This window comes from Salmo trutta, chromosome 32 (assembly GCF_901001165.1).
Source record: "Salmo trutta chromosome 32, fSalTru1.1, whole genome shotgun sequence".
Taxonomy (NCBI): Eukaryota; Metazoa; Chordata; class Actinopteri; order Salmoniformes; family Salmonidae; genus Salmo; species Salmo trutta.
Genome location: NC_042988.1, coordinates 19,494,517 through 19,502,085, shown reverse-complemented (window position 1 = coordinate 19,502,085; position 7,569 = coordinate 19,494,517). Strand labels below are relative to the sequence as shown.

Below are 7,569 nucleotides of genomic sequence, written 5' to 3'. Positions count from 1 at the left end.
CATCTCGAGGACGATCAATGAAAACAGGGTGCACCTGAGCTCAATTTTGAGTCTCATAGCAAAGGGTCCTGAATACTTACGTAAATAAGTATTTTCTATTTTTTGTTTTTAATAATTTGGCAAAAATCGCTTTGTCATTATGAGGTATTGTTTATAGATTGATGTGGTAAAATGTATTTAATAAATTTTAGAATAAGGCTGTAACGTAACAAATGTGGAAAAAGTCAAGGGGTCTGAATATTTTCCGAATGTACTGTAATTTTCTCGCATAATAAGGTTGGATGGAAACCGGTTTATGACAGAAAAAATCTTTATTTATTGTTGTTAGGTAATAACAGAATACTGTATGAGTTTCGTTCACAGTAAAATTTGTATTTATTCTATGTATCATAGGCAATTGGTTAAGTTTGGTTATGGTAGTACTATATATTAGTGAGGTTAGGAGTTCTTCCAGGTCAAACTGGGCAGTATATTAATCACCTTTCCTATTTTTCAGTGCCCTCTCACTCTGAGGACCCCGATGACTACCTGAGGCCAGTGATGTTGGCCATGCAACACTACAACTCCTCAGGCCTGGCTGCCCCCAATCTCCTCCCAACCAGACCTGGGGGGTGGAGGGGGGAGCCGGCCATGGCCTGGAGGGTCAACATCACCACAGAGAGGCCCATGTCTCACCCCCAGTAACCCCACTGCAGCTGGCCTCTCCATGACCCCTGGGCATCCTGTCCAACAATCGTGGCCCTGGTCATCCTGGCGAAAGCCTATGCCCGTCTGCGCCGCCGCTCCAAGGCCACATTCCTGCTCTTCGCCAGTTCCCTGGTGGCCACAGACTTTGCTGGCCACGTCATCCCCGGTGCCCTGGTGTTGAGGCGTACTCAGCTGGGGCTGCGACTGGGCCCCTTAGCTCGTGCTGCCACGATGCCCCCTGCCAGTTCTTAGTGGGTAGCATGGTGTTTCTTCGGCTTGTGCCCATTGTTCCTGGCTGTGCTTGGCTGCTGAACGCTGCCTGGTGTCACACAGCCCCTGCTCCATGCCTCACTGGTCAACACGGCTCGCACCAAGATGGCACAGCTCTCATCTGGCTGCTGGCTCTGTGTGTGGCCTTTTCTGCCCTTCTTCAGGCTGGGGGCCTACACCTACCAGTACCCCTGGACCTGGTGCTTCATCAGGGTCCTGGAGAGACTCAGGAGACGGAAGTGGCCTTTGTCATGCTGTTCTCTGGACTGGCCTGGCCTCTCTGACTGTTGGCCCTGGTGTGTAATACCATCAGTGGGGTCACGCTGGTGCTTGCCAGACTGCGTAAGAAGTGTAAGACCTGCTACCGTCGCTCAGCCAAGTCCCATGACATTGAGATGGTGGCCCAGCTGGTAGGCATTATGATCACTTCTTGCATCTGCTGGAGCCCCCTGCTGGTGAGTTGTAAAAGTTCAGTTCACTGAAACTCACAATTCTGCATGAATCAGGGTAGGGGTCAAAACTATCTTTATTGTGTTCCATTCGGGAATTAAGGTCTCTTTTTCAACACTTCGTATGTCTGCTCAATCGGGAAATCCCACATGAAAAAAGACTAGTATACTATGGTATAAATCAGGGGCTCTCCAACACTGTTCCTGGAAAGCTGCCTTCCTGTAGGTTTTTGCTCCAATCCCAATCTAGCGCACCTGATTCTAATAAGTATCTGGTTGATAAACTGAATCAGGTTAGTTACAACTGGGGTTTGGAGTGAAAACCTACGGCAGTGTCGCTCTCCAGGAGCAGGGTTGGAGAGCCCTGGTTTAAATACTATAGTATTCACTGTAGTATTCACTGTAGTGCTTTGCAAGACATTCATGTAGTACTTACTATGGTGTTTTTGTTTTATTATCTTTGACATAGAAGTAGAGGCTTTCTCCTTCATGAAACCTACTCAATTAGCACAAATTCCATAACCTGTAATCAGTCAGCCTGAAATCTTAACAATAATTCAACACCTGTGCTATTTTCTATTACATAATATCTTCTATACTTGGCATGTAGGTTTCTCACTTATGGGTGCCACAAATTGGATATGGGGGAGGGGAATGGGCAGGGTATATGCAAATTAAATACTGCCGTCTTACTATAGTAAAAAAGGTTTGTGTTTGTGCGGACTGTAGTGTTTTTGCGGACATTACTGTAGTATTTACTACAATTTTCTTTTGCGGATCATACTGTAATATTAATTGTAGTATTCTACAGTATACTACAACATTCTACAAAAATGAGTACTACACATGATTGAGAGATACTACCATGTGTAGAATAGAATTCTATAGTAAACTGTAGTAATTTTCATGTGAGTTACATTTACATTACTATTGCGCTTCAGCAATACAGATTGAATAGAGCCTGTGGGAAAAGTTACAGGGGAGAAGAGGGGGGATGAATGAGCCAATTGGAAGCTGGGGATGATTAGCTGGCCGTAATGGTATGAGGGCCAGATTGGAAATGTAGCCAGGGCACCGGGGTTAACACCCCTACTCTTAAGATAAGTGCATTGGGATCTTTAGTGACCACAAAGAGTCAGAACACCCGTTTAACGTCTCACCCAAAAGACGGCACCCTGCACAGGGAAATGTCCCCAATCACTGCCCTGGGATCTTTTTGTTTTGGACCAGAGGAAAGAGTGGCTCTTACTGGCCCTCCAACATCGCTTCCAGCAGCATCTGGTCCGCCCATCCAGGGCCAACCAGGACCGCCCACCCTGTTTAGCTTCAGAGACAAACCATTAGTGAGATGCAGGGTGGTAAAAGCATAAAATAATATTGTAAAAATGCTCAGCGAACAAAAGTAATTCATCCTCTCAGTAAATTTCCAAGATAATCTGCTCCATAAACTCAAAGGCCTGAAATAATATAGAAAATCTCTGCTAACAATCCAGTAATATTTCATCCTCTTTTTGTACACCTTCTGAAATAGACACATTCCAGTTCCCAGTCATAAACACTATGATTCAGAATACTGCACCTAAAACAGATGGATAGACATGGTGCACTGCACCAAGGGTATAAATGAATAGTTATGGTGGGCCCTTGCATTGACTAGATCGAATAAATTATAAATTATTTAAGGGCATGCCATTATGAAGGGCTTGAATAACAGATTTCAGATTGGGTGACATTGAAAATGTTTCAGCTTCTCTCCTTTTCCAGTCTTCTGGGAAAGAGGAATATTAGCCAACTAAAATAATTTAATACAAACACATGATGATGGTTTGATGATTTTTTTTAATCAAGGATATTTTTTTTTACAATTCTAATACTAAGAATTTTGTATAAACTGTTAATATGTCATATCAATTATTCAGGTCCAATATAAACGTAACCATTCATTTTGACACATAAACTGTGAGAAGTGAAAGAGGACAGACTATAAAACCATGCTTCAAATTATGGCGGCCTGTTTACTTGTCATCACTGGGTCTGTTAAAACTTAGAGTAGCCTTGAGCACCCCCTACCCCCCTCCTGTTCCTCCTCCCAAAAAGTATGCATTGTTTTTTATTTAGAACATTGTCAAATTATTTATAAAGCCCTTCTTACATCAGCTGATATCTCAAAGTCGTGTACAGAAACCCAGCCTAAAACCCCAAACAGCAAGCAATGCAGGTGTAGAAGCACGTTATGTGCATTAAAAGTGTCTATTAATGGATTTCTCACCTGGAAGACATTAAGCCCGTTAATGTCAGTAGTTGACCTGTTGATTTGCACAATACTGCCTAAAAGTTGGGCCCAAATATAATTACTGATGTGTGAACTAAATAGGAACAGCTTAGCATTCATTTTTTACTGTTGGGGAGATATAAGAATCATTACAGAGGCATTGTTTGTGCTTAAAATCTCTTAATAAGCTGTGACCAATTGTTATAAAAGTTGTAAATAAGATTTATCAGCTACAATTTTGAGCCTGTGATTTCTAACATCAGTAAAGCTATTCATAGGAACACGTTGTGACGATGCAATTTTGACTGCTACATTTATGAATTGTTTTGTTAATATGTGGCATTCAACAGTGTCAGGTAATGTAGATAAATTACTAGCAGTGTATGCAGATTGATGCAAACATATATACACCAGCTGAACATCTCTATATCCTGCACAACCACTGTAAAACTAACCCAGGTATCTGTGTTACTTGCAGATCTTTGGCCTGATGTCAGTCACACGGTCCCTATAGCGGTTCCATAGGCAGTGACCAGGACACATACAGGAAGTTGATGGTGATGGGCGTCCGGCTGGCTTCCTGGAACCAGATCCTGGACCCCTGGGTTCTACATCTTGCTGCGCCGGGCCGTGCTGAGGAAGATCTATCGCATCACCAAGAGCCGGGCCAGCTTCAAGAACAGCACCTTCCGCCATTGGGACATCAGCTCCTTCCAGAACTCTGAGAAAATAAACACTGTTAACAGGATCTGAGGGAGAAGAAAAGACACAGACAGAAAGAGACTGGCATCTTATCAAGGTCCTTTGTTGTTCTTGGTACTTTATTTACCACCCAACCCAACATGCTGGATTGAGGAGAAGACTGAACATCCAGCAGTAGGATCTAACAGCAGTGTTGGGTGTATCACACAAAAGGAAATACCTATTGCCTATAAGACCTATATTCCTTTATTGAGAACTGTGTGGGTCTGCCTGACTGTGAAAGTCTATGGGGTTTGGGATTGAAATCATCATCCTCCAGATCTTGGATCTCTTTCAGATTGATTTGATTGGCCAGTAAGACCTGCTTTTGACAGTTGTGTGGAGAAGTCTCATCATTTTATGGGAAACAGCCAAGCCAGACTATACACAAACAAATTAAATGTCATAAATGGATTATAACAAAAAAATAGGACCAAGTAAGGACAGTATGCCTCACCTGGATACTGGAGACATAGCACAGATAATTCTGCCCAAGGAGAAAGGTTTGTTGTAAAAGTGTCTGGTAGGTCACGCAACATGAGTCCTTTCTCTGTGTACATAACAGTACATGAAATGAAGCTGCCTATAAGATATCAACAACAACATCTCAAATTATATATACGTGTGTGTGTTACTGTCAGTGTTTTTTGGAGTTCATACTTTGTTTGTTTGTGGAAATGTCAAAGTGCACTTTGACACATCATGAAGTCAGTGGCACTATGCCAAAGCAAAGTAAAGGCTGTGCATTTACCTGTGCTTGAAGATGTGAAAGACATACAGTATGTGTCAAACCTGTAATGCTATTGACGTGTGAATTGTGTGTGTGTGTGTGTGTGTGTATTATTGCTTATATTGTTTCCCCAATTGTCTGGGGACCTAAATGAAGCTAAGTGTTGCAAAAGCTATAGAATTTAATGTTGTCTAATAAAGTTTAAGTTGCCGGTTCCCCTTTTTTACTGAAAAACATATATGATTTTATTTTCTTTAAAAAAATGTATCCCAGCCCCTGTCCCCGCAGGAGGTCTTTTGCCATTTGATAGGCCATCATTGTAAATAATAATTTGTTCTTAACTGACTTGCATAGTTAAATAAAGGTTAAATAAAAATAAAAGAAACCACAACATGGCCTGTCAGGTCATAGCACCATGGTGCTAATCCCAGGAGAGAACAGAGGTGTGGAAAATGTCCTCTGACAGGGGAAGTAGAACAGAAATGATCTCAGTATAGGTATGAATTTATACAAGTTTTCATTACTCCATCAATTGCAATGGTTGTAACGAATGTTAATTATTACTGAGTAAAGTGGTCTGTAAGGGCTCATATTGATGAACTACCACAAATAATTTCCTGCAATACATACAACGCCTTACAATTAAATTCATTTTCTCTGGAGTTTATGGAATTCTATGATTCAAAAAGATATGTGAAAATAAGACAGCTCTACATCACAGAGTTTCTCCTTAAAATGCAGAAACACAAAGGAATTTACAAACAACAGTTTAAAGTGCAACAGTGCTTTCACAGGATTAGATATGTTGCTGACAGTTACACAAAACTGACAAAAAACAATTACAAACAATGCTTCTTCATGAAAGAAAAGAAAGAACACTTAGCCACTGCATTCAAACATAAACAGTAAATATTTTAGAAAACAAAAATATAATGAACAAAAATATAAACGCAACATGTAAAGTGTTGGTCCCCATGTTTCATAGAGCAAATAAAAGATCACAGAAATGTTCTATGTGCACAAAAGGCTTATTTCTCTTCAAATTTGGGGCACAAATTTGTTACATCCCTGTTTAGTGTTCTCTTTCGTCAAGATAAAGTTGATGAAATAGCATGATCATTACACATGTGCACCTTGGTGCTGGGGACAATAAAAGGCCTCTCTAAAACGTGCAATTTTGTTACACAACACAATGCCACAGATATCTCAAGTTTTGAGGGAGCATGCAGTTGGGCATGCTGAATGCAGGAATTGTCCACCAGAGCTGTTGCCAGAAAATGTAATGTTTATTTCTCTACCATAAGCCAGCCGCCTCCAACTTCATTTTAGAGAATTGGCAGTATGTCCAACTGGCCTCATCAACCCGCAGACCACGTGTATGGCGTCGTGTGGACGAGCGGTTTGCTAATGTCAACGTTGTGAACAGAGTGCCCAATGTTAGTGGTGGCGTTACATGCTGACCAGAGACCGGACACGTCGCGTGCGCGAGCGTCGCAAAAATACATTTTTAAATCCATGTTATTCAATTATTGCGACCACACTGCTCGGCGCGCGCCAACGACCCGTCTGCGTTACCAAGGGTTAAAATAGAAAGTCCTTCCTATTTCTGACGCAGATTGCGCTGCAAGTCCTGCCTCTCCAATTTCCTCATTGGTTTTATAGAAGCAGGTAACACGTGTCATCTCCTCATTGGTTATACCCATGGGGGTGATTGAAATACTAATGTTTTGCGGTCGTCGTGGAATACTATAAGTGTAGATGCCAATCACCATATAAGTTCAAAGATGAAAAAGCCTGGAAGGAGGAGAGATGACTAGAAATGATTCAGTTGGCCGTTTTTATGTGTGGATTTACTTGTCGGAGTAGAGGACCTTGTTTGAATGTTAAATGACGAGACAGAGGCGTTGATGTACATTACAATACATCCGGGTATCTCAAGCACACCGGTAAAAACACTGGAGTTGCAGTAATTAACATTTACCAACAGATGGCAATCACTGTGCCATCTTACACCCATAACAGACCTTATGCATTCAGGTAAAATAAACTCAATGTTTATATCCCAGGACAAATTAGCTAGCAACAGCAAGCTAGCTAAATAGGACACATTATCTAGCAAGTGCAAGCTAACTAGCTAAATTGCCATACATGTTAATGCTTTTCGACCTGTCCCCAAATTAATGTCATTGGTTCAGAGTTTGCTTTGATATTTTAACCTGCGTTGTCGTGTCGTTTTGGTGTAGGGGGACAAAATAATGTATGCACGATAGCGCACGCACGCGCGTAGCCGGGTTGGGTTCCATGTTAAAGGTATGGGCAGGCATAAGCTACGGACAACCAACACAATTGCATTTTATCGATGGCAATTTCCACAGAGATACCGTGACAAGCTCCTGAGGTCCAATGTCATCAAATCAAAT

General features: G+C 41.7%; 1 pseudogene; it reads left to right on the top strand.

Moving 5' to 3' along the window:
- Nucleotides 1–550: 550 nt before the first annotated feature.
- Nucleotides 551–4,582, top strand: LOC115170574 (prostaglandin E2 receptor EP1 subtype-like; annotated as a pseudogene).
- Nucleotides 4,583–7,569: the final 2,987 nt, after the last annotated feature.